General features: G+C 36.0%; 1 long non-coding RNA gene across 1 annotated transcript in view; it reads left to right on the forward strand.

The window, feature by feature from the left end:
* The first annotated feature begins 233 nt into the window (after positions 1-233).
* Positions 234-14,341, forward strand: part of LOC123835523 (uncharacterized) — a 52,133-nt gene continuing 38,025 nt past the window's right edge. The window contains exon 1 of the long non-coding RNA XR_008505262.2: positions 234-407. This is a non-coding gene — a long non-coding RNA (uncharacterized LOC123835523). The remainder of the gene's footprint in view (positions 408-14,341) is intronic.

A 14,341-nucleotide genomic window follows, 5' to 3' on the forward strand; every position in this document is an offset into this window, starting at 1 on the left:
ATATATCCAAAAATTAGACAGATCACTACAATAAACAGGAACAACAGAAAAAAAAAAAAAGAAGAAAAGTAAGATTTTGAGAAACACCCATGGGGCTTTTCTTCCTTTCTTAAATTTCTGAATGACTAATTTTTCCCTGGACACCATGAACATCAATTACTCATTCCAAAACTGCTTAGAACATTTTTTTTTTCATTTTTTAAAACATTTTTCAATCATTATTCCCAGTTTATATAAGCAGATTTTAGATATAGCTCCTCTGAGCTTTCTTATGTTATGATATACAGGATGCTGTATTTTTGAATTGGGTAAATTTCCATTTGCTTTATGTTCAGGCCTCCCAGGATCTTGTTCTATAATATTGAAGAAAAGCAACTTGATTCCATAGAGGCTTCGTGTAAGTTATGGTAAGTTATGGCATTCTCATAAATGTTGACTTGGGCTACCCTAGACAAGAAGTAAAAAGAGATACTCCACAGAATAATCAGCAATAGTGGATAAGAAATCTCCAGTTAGATCCAAGAGGGAGAGTGCGGCATGTATTACAGCAAAGTGATTTCAATATAGCTGTCATAGTCTATAGTATATTGTTGTGGTTAAGAGCATAGACTCAAAGGTAGGATAACTGGGTTTCAGTCTCTGCTGTATTTACTAGCTGTGTGTGATCTAGTGAAGTTCCTTAACTTCTCTGCATCTCTGCTTATTTATTAGAAAAATGAATATATAACTAAAGGGCCTATTTCAAAAGCTATTATGACACTTACAGGAATGAATATATGTAAAGTGCTTTGAATAGAACATTGCAATAATAATGATTATAATTATATACTATATTATATATTATAAATATTACGTTATTATTATTGTCATTCGTGGTTGGTGACATACTATACAGTTTTTGGCAGTAAGTAATCCTAGCATGGCCAAACCAGAAGTGTGCCCATTTTCTGCTCATGTAACTAGAATTTTACAGAAACTAAATTGAGACTGCTAAAACTCATTGACTAGTCTGTACTAAAAATTACTTACAGGTAGTAAGTCATATAACTGACATTTTGATTAACCTAATACCAGTTTGATTAATACGAGCCTTGAACAAGAGGGCTCCTACTATGCTTTCTGTAATGTAAATGTGCTCCTGACATACCCTCCTTTGCCACATTATGCAAAGTGTGGACTACAGATCCAAAGATATCGCATCAAGTTTGATCTAATCAGGGTAGGAATTAGGTTTTGGCTCTTATTCTCAGGACATCATATTTGACATCAGTTTTTCTCATAGTTGTGTCATACTTCCACTCATATTGTTTAAATTTAGGGCGAACCAACCCACTGAGCTGCCCCAATATTTGGCAAGTTTTTGAGTTGATAGGCAAGATGAACACCACTTCTTTGCTTCTCTTACTTATTAAACCACCTATTTTACTTGTATTGCTTCCAGTTAAAAAGTGACCTCATGCTTGCTGACACACGTTCAGTGATTGTCCAAGAAATGTTGATATTTTGTCTTTCGTGCGTCGTCAGTTTCCTTTTCTCACTCTCTCGCACTTCCACCCTCCAATGTCTTTGAAGCCTCTGTCCATTTGACATGAAAAATGTACTTATAGTCTTGTGGCTAATTATTTCAAGGAGAGGTGAAAAAAAACCTTGAATATGGCATGATGAACTCCATCTGCTTCAGCTAAAGGGATTGCACACTTCAGAATTTCTTTGCAATGACAACTTTTCAGCAATTTACTTTTGCTAAACATTGCATTCTGTTCCTCCAATGCTGGACTGCTCTTTGACTGTCTCTTCAGAGAATTAACCCTATCCCACAGCACATTTTTAAAAATCATAAACTTTGCCTGTGAAATTTTGTGAAACTGAATTGTCTTTGTTAGTTTTACCAAATTATTATCACCTCTCATGTCATTACTCAGGTCTTTCGCTTCTGGCTCTCTCACTTTCCAACACAAAAGTCAATAATCTCCAAGGGGTTGACAGTCTCATTCAAGACTTGAAGTAAAGAGCTATAGCTGGGGCTTGAGGCCAGACTGAAGAGAACTACTGGTATCATTGGTATATGATTATTATCTATCTCTGCTACTCTGCTTCTTATCAGGAATGTTTCTCCTGTTGCCATCACACAGGATTATATGAAGTAAACACTCTTTTTTTTTTTTTTTAGGATTTTATTTATTTATTTGAGACAGAGAGAATGAGAGAGACAGAGAGCACATGAGAGGGGGGAAGGTCAGAGGGAGAAGCAGGCTCCCTGCCGAGCAGGGAGCCCGATGCGGGACTCGATCCAGGGACTCTAGGATCATGACCTGAGCCGAAGGCAGTTGCTTAACCAACTGAGCCACCCAGGTGCCTTGAAGTAAAACTCTTTTTTTTTTTTTTTAAAAGATTTTATTTATTTATTTGAGAGAGAGAGAATGAGAGAGAGCACATGAGAGGGGGGAGGGTCAGAGGGAGAAGCAGACTCCTTGCTGAGCAGGGAGCCCGATGTGGGACTTGATCCCAGGACTCCAGGATCATGACCTGAGCCGAAGGCAGTCGCTTAACCAACTGAGCCACCCAGGCGCCCGAAGTAAAACTCTTAAAGAGTTTTGCAACTACCCCCAAGGCTGGGACTGCTTCCTACATGTGCTACCTAGTATTTATATAATCTTAGATAGGTTATTTAGACTCTTTACCCTCAGATTTTTCATATGTTAATGAGGATAATTAATATTGGATTATTCCTGGTAGGATTGTTATAAGGATCGATCAAGATAATTTAAAGTGTTCCATATAATGCCTGACACATAGAAATATCAATAAATAATAACTATTTTTATTTTTGAAAATAAGCATTCTTCAAAAGTCTTTGTGAAACTAGTGATTTAGATTAAGTTACCTTGTATTAGGATATTATTAAACATTAAAGAACTGGAATTAGTTAATGTCTAGAAGTAAATAGAACTTTAAGAATAAATATATGACTTTATAACCTTTTTGCTTACACCCTAAAGTTAAAGCACCTGAGGAAAAAAAGACAAAGTAGCAATAATATTATTTAATTTTTGCTAGGTCCAAGAACTAAAAAGATGGCAACTGCCCAGGTCAGAATGCATTTACTTCTTGGTGATCTGTTCCACTACATTATTGTTGCATTTTCTGAATTTTTATACATATTCTATACCTAATAATTTAGTAGTAAAGTATTACACTCATGAGTTGTTTTTTTTTTTTATAATTGTTCCACATATTATTTTTCCCTATGTTAGGTAATATAGCCCCAGTGACTTGGTTAAGATCTCTTGGAAGACAGGTGTGTATCTTAAGTTTTAAAACAGGACACCCTCACCTCCTCATCTCATATGTGGAGATTATGTAAACCACTACTGAATTACTCATTCTGGTCACTCCATAGTTTGAGAATATTGATTACATGGTGGACCTGGATCTCTCTTCAGGGAAGGACTTGTTGTCAGTGTGACTGGGAGTGCTGTTGATGAACAGTGTTTAGCTGTCAACGATCGAAGGGATGCCTTGAATACAGAGAATTGCCTTACCCAAGGTCAAGACCCTTCCTAGAGTGGCCTACCTTCTTTTTGAGGCATCCCTGACCATCCTAACTAAAATTGCAACTTATTTTCCCTGTAGCACTACCCATGCCCTTCTGTTTATTTCTCTCTCTAGCATTGCTATATGACAGCCTTGATATTTTATTTATGTGTTATGGTTTCTCTTTCCCCATTAGAATGTCAGCTCAAGGAAGGCAACATTTGTAGGTTATTTTGTATCCCAAGTTCTCAGAAAAGTACCTGAAACATAATACTTGCTCAATGATTGTTTATTACATGGTTATGAACTCTAGAGTGAATATACCACCCTCTGTTGAGAGAGAAACAGACAATATTCAATAAAATAAACAAAAGCTGTGCTTATATTTTGAATTTTCTCCAAGTTCAGATTCAGTAATAAAAGATGCTTGTCTATAATAATGAAGCTCTACTTTGTTTTCCCCTGGGTTATTGATCCATGAATGTTTACTTAGTCAAAATCTAGGAGGAGAGAAAATATGTGTGGCAGTCATTATAGCTCCTTTTCAGCTATCTCTATCATTTAAAAAAATGTGTCCACTTTCAGCTTCCTAAATTAGGCTTCAAATCTTCTTACACATATTTGACTCTCTGTTATCTCACAATGTGACTTCACACTCAGAACTCTCTTTTTAAATAAAGACCATTTTTTTCAATAGGTTTTTCATTCAAAGCCTCACCAAGACACAGCTTTATAAATTCTCCTCTCTATCCCTGCTCTCACTACCAGGCATAGCAAATTATTAGCAAATGAGACTCTGCCTCTCTGTCCAATCAGACTTCTAGGTCATTGATCCCAGAATGTGCCCAGCAAAGTGTTCCCTGACTTCTGGGAGTGGGAGTTAGTTTAAAATATTCTTGTAAAAAATTTTTATCAGGGTATATTTTACATATAAAATACATCCATTTCAAGTATGCAGTGTAGTGATTACTAATGTTAATGAGTGGTGTAACCATCGCCATAAATCCGTTTTAGACTGTTTTTATTCCTCCAATAAGATCACTTTTTCCCATTTACAGTTAATCCCCATTCTTATTTCCAGCTTCAGGCAACCATTTCTGGAAACATTTCTCTAAAAAGTTTGCCTTTTTGTAGATATTTCCTAAAAATAGAATTATACCATCTGTAGGGTCTTGTGCCTGGCTTCTCTCACTTAGCATAATGTCTTGAAGTGCATCCATGACATTGCATGTCAATAGTTTCTATTGCTGAATAGCATTTCATTGTATGTATATGCCACATTTCATCTCTCCATCTATTTTGTCTATCCAATGGATGGGCAGCTTTTCAATTTTCAGGTATGATGAATAAGATAACTATGAACATGGCCTTGTGGGGATATATGTTCTCGGTTCTCTTGTGCAAGTATTTAGCAGTGAAATTGCTCAATCACATGGTAGTTTTATGTTTAACTTCTTGAGAAACTGCCAAGCACTGTCCAAAGTGGCTGTGCCAGTCCCATTCTCACAGCGTGCTTCTCCACGTTCCCATCAACATTTGTAATTGTCTGTCTTATTTATTGTAGTCATCCTTGCAGATGTGAAATGATACCTTACTGCGGGTTTAAATTGCATTGTTGTGGGCAGGGAGATGGGAGTAAGCCAAGTTAAACATCAAAGACCCTGCTGTTTTTACTGATGTTTACTAGTTTTTTCTAGAATGATCACTCACTAGTTTTTTCTAGAATGATCACTTTGCAGGTTGTGAGAAGCCTTTGGTTAATTTCTAGAGTTCTGAAAGAATTGATTTTGCTGATACTGTGTTGCTTTTGTGGAGATTTACCAAGTTCTTACTCTATGATACCACAAGTCTTGTCCCAAGTCTAAAATGTTGTTGTGATGAGTTTTAACCTTATAAAATCTATCCTTATTTAGAGATTTCTTATTTTTCCCTTTTTTATTATTTATATTGTTATTATTTTATTATATTTATATTATTTATATTATTTTATATTATTTAACTTCTCAAAATTTAAAAAATTTAAATTTAAATTAAATTTAAATTTCTCTTCATTGTCTAGCCACCATGTGTTGAATACTAGTTTTCTTTTCCACATGCATGTCATTACTCTTTATCAGTATTTTTATGATATAAGTATTTTTCTAGTTTATATTTTTGTTAAAAATGACACATTTATTTATACTTCTTTTAAATACAGAAAAGTTAGAAGAGCAAATAATAGCCCACTGAAATGTTGAAATGCCACTCAAATACTGTTATCTGTATACTACGTTACTTACCTATTTCCCTATTTACTTATGTTTCTAAAGTTTCATGTAGATGTAATTTTTACATGATCACACTGGCCAGTGAATGTAGAGACATTCAATAATCACATGCAAACCTTTTCAACTTTCTGTTACTGGGAAAATGCCATGATGATAATGATAATAGTAATAGAGATAGTAACAAAGACTTATATTGTTTCTATTATGTAGCAGTTTCTGTCTTAAGCACTTATATATATATAATATTATATATATGTTATGTCCACTCTCTAAAGTAGGAATTACTATGATCTCCATTTTGTAGGTAAAGAAACTGAGGTACAGGGGCTCCTGGGTGGCTCAGTCGTTAAGCGTCTGCCTTCAGGTCAGGTCGTGATCCCAGGGTCCTGGGATCGAGCCCCGCATCGGGCTCCCTGCTCAGCAGGAAGCCTGCTTCTCCCTCTCCCACTCCCCCTGCTTGTGTTCCCTTTCTCGCTGTGTCTCTCTCTGTCAAATAAATAAATAAAATCTTAAAAAAAAAAAAAGAAAGAAACTGAGGTACAGAACAGTTAAGGAACTTGTCTGTGTCACTCAGCTAGAAAATACTGTAGCTGAAGTTTTAGCTCCAGAATCTTTATTGTCAAATTCTATTGATTCCATGATTGCATGAGTTTACTAGGACACAGAAGGGTTAAAAGAGTTGTTCGACCAGTTACTGGTAAAACTGAGGCTTTGGTCCACTCACATTCTAGAGGTGACAGAGGGCAACGATTGGGCAACCCAAATACCTGTGGGTTTAAGATGGTTCTTACTGGAAAGAGAGTTTGGGGAAGAAGAGATTCCTATTGTCCAGATTATCTGTGGACTTAAGCTGTGTTCCAGAGAGTGTTTCCCTGCCTATTTGTCTATAGGAGAGGGTAATAGACAGTTCAGATGTACCCAGCTAGAAGAATATTGCTGTAGCAACAGGAGTTTGAATTCTAAGATGAGGTCTTAAAACATCTCACCTTAGCAGCAATCTGCCTATGGCAACATCCTAGCTATAGAGGCAGGACCACTCCAAGCCTACAGAGAGATGCTAGAAAAAGTATCCCCATCAACTACCTGCTTGGGCATCTGTGCCTTTCTGGATAAACTGGCAGTCCAGTCTGACTGATATGATGCTCTAGAGTCTAGCTACAGAACTGATGGCTCTTACATCCTGACAAGTCTGTGCATGATGGCAGCATACACATTGATTATGTCACTCACACCTATTGGCCAGTTCAGATACACAGACCTTTCTAGATTACCCTAAGATGACCACCCCAGGCAGAACATACCCTCTGACCCCCCTCAGAACTCAAGAAAGTCTCGGCCCCAGAGAGCACACAAAGTGGGAAGAGGCTCAGCTGAGATCTCTCCAAATTTTCTCTTTAATTATCTTTCATCTGCATGAAACTTTTATCTTCATTTCCCCATACTTTGTCTGGGCATAGTTTTTATGTGGTCACTCCAGCCAGTGAATGCATTGACAGGTGACAGGTAATGACAGCTTATAAGAATTTTCTGTGTTTCTAAGCATTTGTTTACTTTAACTATCAAATGTAAACTTGAGATTTCCTAAACAGGTAATGTTAAACATGTCATTGATTTTGAACTCAATACAGTGCGTAAAAGTATTTAGGAAAATCACATGAACCTCAGAGTATCACAGGGAAATACTTCGGAAGGATCTACTTATGCCTTCTGTAATATGTATTTAATCAGAGAACATTATATATTACTGTTTCAAGAGTTTTATCATTGAGTTTATTTAGTGGTAACTATGGAATAAATGTTCTATTTACCATAATATGTATGACTAAGCAAATTAGACATAATTAACACATGCTAGATAGTATCACTATTAGAATGATATGTTTTATAGATGAGTTAACTTTGTTAGAGGAGACATAAGTGACATTATTTTTTATGCCATTATAATGTTTCACTGAACTTCAGAATCTGGTAGCAAACTTTACTGGAGGACTTGGTTAACAACAACAGAGTTAAGGAAATTGTTTCCCTTGGCTCATCACCCCAAGTACTCTGTAAAAGTATGGTACTACCCTGCATGTCCCATATAGACTCAGTGATGTGGCCATTCCTTCCACTATGCTTGTCCCTAGTGACAATTCTTGACAGAGTCTTTATGATTATTGCATTTTGCCTTTTTGTTTATATAGGAGAGTCCAATAGAACATAGTTTAAGTCTTCAGTTGTGATTCCCATCCAGTAACATAATCAAGTCAGTTTTTTTCGAAAGGATACAGGCAATGTTTTTCTTTATCTTTTGCAAGAACACCAAAGAGATCTTCCCAAATGTGTCTTCTGTTTTCTATGGATTATTATAATAAATCATTTTCAGATAATTATTTTCCTAAATCTACAAAAAATATTATATCTCCATGTTACAGAATTGTTGATACACCTTGTGCTGAGGTTTAGTGTGTAGATGGATTTCCTCATCCATGACTGGGGAGATTCCTATCCCAGAGTAAAGATTTACCAACAGATAACCAAGAGAGAAAAAAGGATGAAACATCTGGTTATAGGTGTTTGCTTTTGTGGTTGTTTTAAGATGTAAGAGAAGTGGCAAATGGCAATTCAATGTTAAAGAAGAAGATGTTATAAAAAATGACAGAAACATTTAGAAATCATACTGGTCTAAGTTCATTTAAAACAATGTTTTACAAGTGTGGTCCCAAGAACAGCAGTGACTTTCTTTCTTTCTTTCTTTTTCTTTTCTTTCTTTCTTTCTTTCTTTCTTTCTTTCTTTCTTTCTTTCTTTCTTTCTTTCTTTCTTTCTTTCTTTCTTTCTTTCTTTCTTTTTAAACACATAGCTCCTTCTCTTTTTTTCCTTTTTTTTTCTTTTATTATTTATTTATTTGAGAGAGAGAGCACAAGGGGAGGTAGGGTCAGAGGGAGAAGCGGACTCCCTGCCGAGCAGGGAGCCCGATGTGGGGCTCGATCCCAGGAACCCGGGATCATGACCTGAGCCAAAGGCAGTCGCCTAACCACTGAGCCACCCAGGCACCCAGAATAGCAGTATCTTTCAAGGAATTGTTTCACTTCACCTAAGTTATCAAATTTGTGGGCATAGAGTTATTTATAATATTCTTTTATTACCTCTTTAACATCCATGGAATTGGTAGTAATAGCCCCTCCTTCATTTCCTATACTAGCAATTTGTACTTTTCTCTTTTTTTTCATGGTTTCCTTGGCTAGGTTTATGCATTTTGTTGATCTTTTAAAAGAACCAGTTTTGGTTTTATGTAAATTTTTCCTGCTTTTAATTTAATTTGTTTCTGCTCTTGTTTTTTATTATTTCTTATTTTCTGTTTACTTGGATTTAATTTGTCCTTCTTTTTCTAGTTTCCTAATGTGGAAGCTTAGGTTTCTGAATTTAGAGCTTTCTTCTTTTCTGATACATGCATTCAATGTCATAAATTTCTTTCTGAGCATTGTTGTCACTGTATTGTACAAATTTTGATGTGTTGTATTTTTATTTTCATTTAGGTCAAAATATATTTTAATTTCTCTTGAGATTTCTTATTTGACTAAGGTGTTATTTAGTAGTGTGTCTAATCTCCAAATATTTGGGGAATTTCCAGCTATCATTATTTATTTTTAGTTTCATTCCATTGTGGACTAAGAGCATACTTTATATGATTTTTCTTCTTTTAAATTTGTTAAGGTGTGTTACATGGTCAAGAACATGGTCTATATGGGTGAATGTTCTTCATGAGCTTGAGAAGAATGTCTATTCTGATGCTGTTGGATGAAATATTTTATAGGTGTCAACTAGATCCAATTGATTGGTGGTGCTGTTCAGTTCAACCACGTGCTTACTGATTTTCTGCCTGCTGGAGCTGTCAATTTTATCAACAGAGGGATGTTGAAGTTTGTACCAAGTAGTGGATGTGTCTATTCCTCCTTGATGTTTAATCAGATTTGTCTTGAGTATTTTGACATCCTGTTCTTAGGTGCATAAACATTAAAGATTGTTATGCCTTCTTGGAAAATTGATCCCTTTATGTTTATGCAATGTCCTCTTTATCCCTGATGATTTTCCTTGAGCTGAAGTATGCTTTATCTGGACTGAATATCATTACTCTTTCTTTTGATTAGTCACTAGCATGGCATATTTTTCAACAGTTCCTTACTTTTTAACTTATTTGAGTCTGAAATTCTATGATATTTGTAACTGTTTTCTTTCATGGGTCTTGTTCTGATTTTGTTTTGTTTTGTCCTTTACTGTTTTTTTTCCCCCTTTTCTGGTTTAGTTCAGCATTTAGTATGACTCCATTTTCTCATTTCTGTTAGCATATTGATTATATTCCTTTAAAAATTTTTTAGAGGATGCTCTAGAGTTTCAGCACACATTTATAAGTAATTGAAGTCCATTTTTGCACAATGCTATAATGTTTCATGGGCAGTATAGATTCCTTGTAACAGCACCCTCAATTCATCCCTCTCATCTCTAGTAATATCACTGTCATTCATTTCACTTATCTGTAAACTGTAATCCACAAATATATTGTTGCTATTATTATTTTAAATAAACTAATGTCTATTAGAGTAATTGAGAATAATAAAAATAAGATATTTTATTTTGGAGGTACCTGGGTGGCTCAGTCAGTTAATTGACTCTTGATTTTGGCTCAGGTCATGATCTCACGGTCATGAGATCGAGCTTAAGATTCTCTCCCTCTCTCCCTCTCCCTCTATCTCTCCCACTGCTTGCACTCACTCTCTCTCTCTCTAAAAAAATATATATATATATATTTTACCTGCATTTATTTTGTTCTCTCTTGCTCTTCTCTTTGTAAAGATCTGAGTTTCTTTCTTTCTTTCTTTCTTTCTTTCTTTCTTTCTTTCTTTCTTTCTTTCTTTCTTTCTTTCTTTCTTTTTAAGATTTTATTTATTTATTTGACAGAGAGAGACACAGCGAGAGAGGAAACACAAGCAGGGGGGAGTGGGAGAGGGAGAAGCAGGCTTCCCGACGAGCAGGGAGCCCGATGCGGGGCTCTATCCCAGGACCCTGGGATCATGACCTGAGCTCAAGGCAGACACTTAACCACTGAACCACCCAGGCGCCCAGAACTTTCAACATTTCTTAAAAGCAGGTCTACTGGCAACAAATTCCCTCAATTTTTTTTTGTCTGAGAAAATCTTTATTTCTTCTTCACTTGTGAATGACAGTACTTCCTGTAAAGTAGTTTTCTTTGAGTCCGGACCTTTGTTATAAAGGACAGAATACTATAAGCATATTTCCAATTGGTTATCTCGAACCCTTCCCCCCCCCATCCCCCCATCCCCGCCCCCAGCAACACCCTGCCAGAAACATGACAGAATTTTCCTCTGATTTTTGCCTTGAAAAATTTGTGGACTCCTGGAGATAAAACACAGAATGTATGGCAGCCCCTTTCAGGCTAAGCCCAGGAGTTTTTAATCTCTCAAGGTAGTTCAAGATCAGTCTCTAGCAATTAGTCACTTACACTTTTTTTTTTTAAACATTTTATTGTGGAAAGAACATTGAATATGAGATTTAACTTCTTAAACAATTTTAAGTACATATCGTTGTTAACTATAGGTAAAATGTTGTACATTTAAATATTCCAACCCCGTTGCTGTTGCCTATGGCTGCTTCTGATCTTGGCAAACTGTGAACTGTGTATTCCCTTGTCTCCAGTTCTCAGGGCACTGGTTTGCCCTGTGATTTCAATTCTCTGATGATTCCAAGTAGAGTTGTGGTTGTTGTTTTCATTGTTTTATTGAGGAAATCTCCACCACTACTTTCTTTTCTTTTTTCTTTCTTTTTTTTTTTTTAAGATTTTATTTATTTATTTGACAGAGAGAGACAGCGAGAGAGGGAACACAAGCAGGGGGAGTGGGAGAGAGAGAAGCAGGCTTCCGGCAGAGCAGGGAGCCCGATACAGGGCTCGATCCCAAGCCCCTGGGATCATGCCCTGAGCTGAAGGCAGCAGCTTAACGACTGAGCCACCCAGGCGCCCCTATTACTTTATTTTCTAGAATCTTCCAAACTTTTGTGTCCCAGGAAATGGCTTACAGCAAAGAACCACTTTTCCCCACATGACTTACATAAAACAGTTTACTCTCTTTCATGACTCCCTTAAGACTTACAGATAACCCCTTCCTTAATTATTACAGGGTCAGATACATACCTCAAAATTCCCATTCTTTGTCTCACAAATGTTTAGCGGAAATGTTTGTTTCCTAATCCTAGCTAGATACAAAGATAAATACATCTTGTTCAGCTGACTGACTGAGACTCTCTCTGATTATAAAAACATTCTTTATTATATAATTGTCCTACCTATAAATTGTTTATTCCTGCTTATGTATGTCCAGAGCAAAACCACCCTGCTAAGAAACTCTAGTATTGAGATCTTGGGTGCTCTCCTTATTGGAATAGCCTGAATAAAATCATTATCCTTACTTGTCTGGATTTTGGCCTTTGACACACGTCCTAGCATGTTTATACATATTTCCCCTTGTTCTATGAAATAATTTTAAAGACTTTATCATTTTAACTTGCTATGAACTTTTCAACCTCAAACTCTGACTGATTAACTTCAAGATATAGTAAAACTATTTGGCATTTGCTCATATTATCCCATGCCCAAAATAATCAATCATGCATTATTAGTTTCAAGAAGCAAGTCATGATTTTAATGTCAATTTAGATAAATCTGTGATATTATAAAGAATGACTATTTTTCAAAATGCAATTTTTATTTTGATAGCTTCCATAGAAATTATTATATTAAGATGGTTTTCCAACATTTTGACAATTTTAGAGTTCTACATGATCTTGTTTTGTTATCCAATTCAAATCCTAATACCATATTGACACAGAGCTTGAAATAAATGCAAATAAACAAAAATATATACCCTAACTCTAATCACACATGCTTTTAGGATGCTCATAAATGATGCCTCTTGAAATCTTATGTTCTGAGAACCACAGATTTTGATAGTCAGATTCAATTACATCCTATCCTTGGCAGTATACATTCTTCTAACAGGATGTTAAAATGAAAATCTTTCTGTTCTAGTTCTGGCTGAGACTTCAAATTCCACAAAGAAAACAATAGGGAGCAAGGGCTTCCACATTCCACACTGAGATGATATACTGCCTATGTTGGGCTAGCGAAGTAAACAGCAAGGAAACAAAAATGAAATCTGTTTTTTTTTTTTTTCTGAGCTCTAGTTAAATATTTATCAGAGTATAAAAGTTTTGAGGTTGAAGAAGCTAAGAGAAATATTTTTTTGTCTTTAGATAAAGGTGTTGAACTGCTATGGCATTCTTTTTCCCTTCCCTCTACTCAGAGTCAGAAAAGCAAGGATGGTATTTTATTCTTTTTTTTCTTTCATTTTTTTAATTTAAATTCAATTAATTACCATATAATGTATTATAGGTTTCAGAGGTAGAGTTCAGTGATTCATCAATCTTATATAGTACCCAGTGCTCATTACATCACGTGCCCTCCTTAATGCCCATCACTCAGTTACCTCATCCCTCTTCCCACCTCCCCTCCAGCAACCCTCAGTTTGTTTCCTATGATTAAGAGTCTGTTATGGTTTGTCTCCCTCTCTGGTTTCATCTTATTTTATTTTTTCCTCTCTTCCCCTATGATCCTGTTAACTGAAGTCACTCAGAAGAGTTTTAACCTAACCATTTGGAGACCTTGAGATATATATATGCTCTGGAGTGAGAGAAGAGCATGCAAGTGCCTGAGGAATCTCTGAGAGAGACAGAGAGAGAGAGAGAGAGAGAGAGAGAGAGAGATGACATAGCCATCACATATATCCTGCAATAATAAATGGGTATTTTCTGTAATCTACACTATGCAAAATGAGAAAGAGCTGGCCAGGAATAGATTTAAAAAGGACCATTTTCAGGTTTGATATTACCCCAATGAAATATGTACACTTTCAGAAATCCAAGGATGAAGGAGGAAGCTTGAGTTGGTAGGGGCAAAGGACAAACAAAAAGATACTATCACCCAAGTAACTGGAAATACAATAGAACATTCCAGGAGAGGAATCAAATTTAAACATTTGCTAAAGCAAAATCATAACGGTACTAGATAAGTAAAATTATTCCTTCCCCTACCTCCCTTTTCTTCCAAACTTTTTCACCCTGAAGAGGATAGAAATGTGAGTTAGCAGGCTGAGGGTGGGGAATAGAGAAGAAAAGAAGCAATGGGTGGCAAAATAGAGAAAATGAAGGCACATTCCCTTACTTCAGGCTCCATACCTGAACAGGTGCAACAAGGGAGAAGTAGAAAGATCACTGATTCTAAATGAAATTGGGCTTTGACAAGTATATGGGTCTGGACATTTTAACTACTGAAATAAGACCAGATAAAGACATGAGAGCTCCCTTAGATGTCACCAAAGGACAGGACATAACTAGCCCCATGGAAAAGTTTCAAACAGGCAAAGGGGACATAGAAGACAATTGTTTTCTGCCTGTACCATATGGAGATGTTCTTTTAGTGTAAAGTTAT

This window comes from Mirounga angustirostris, unplaced genomic scaffold, assembly GCF_029215605.1.
Source record: "Mirounga angustirostris isolate CCGP_5_RB_7025 unplaced genomic scaffold, mMirAng1.0.hap1 SCAF_12, whole genome shotgun sequence".
In the NCBI taxonomy this organism is placed as follows: domain Eukaryota; kingdom Metazoa; phylum Chordata; class Mammalia; order Carnivora; family Phocidae; genus Mirounga; species Mirounga angustirostris.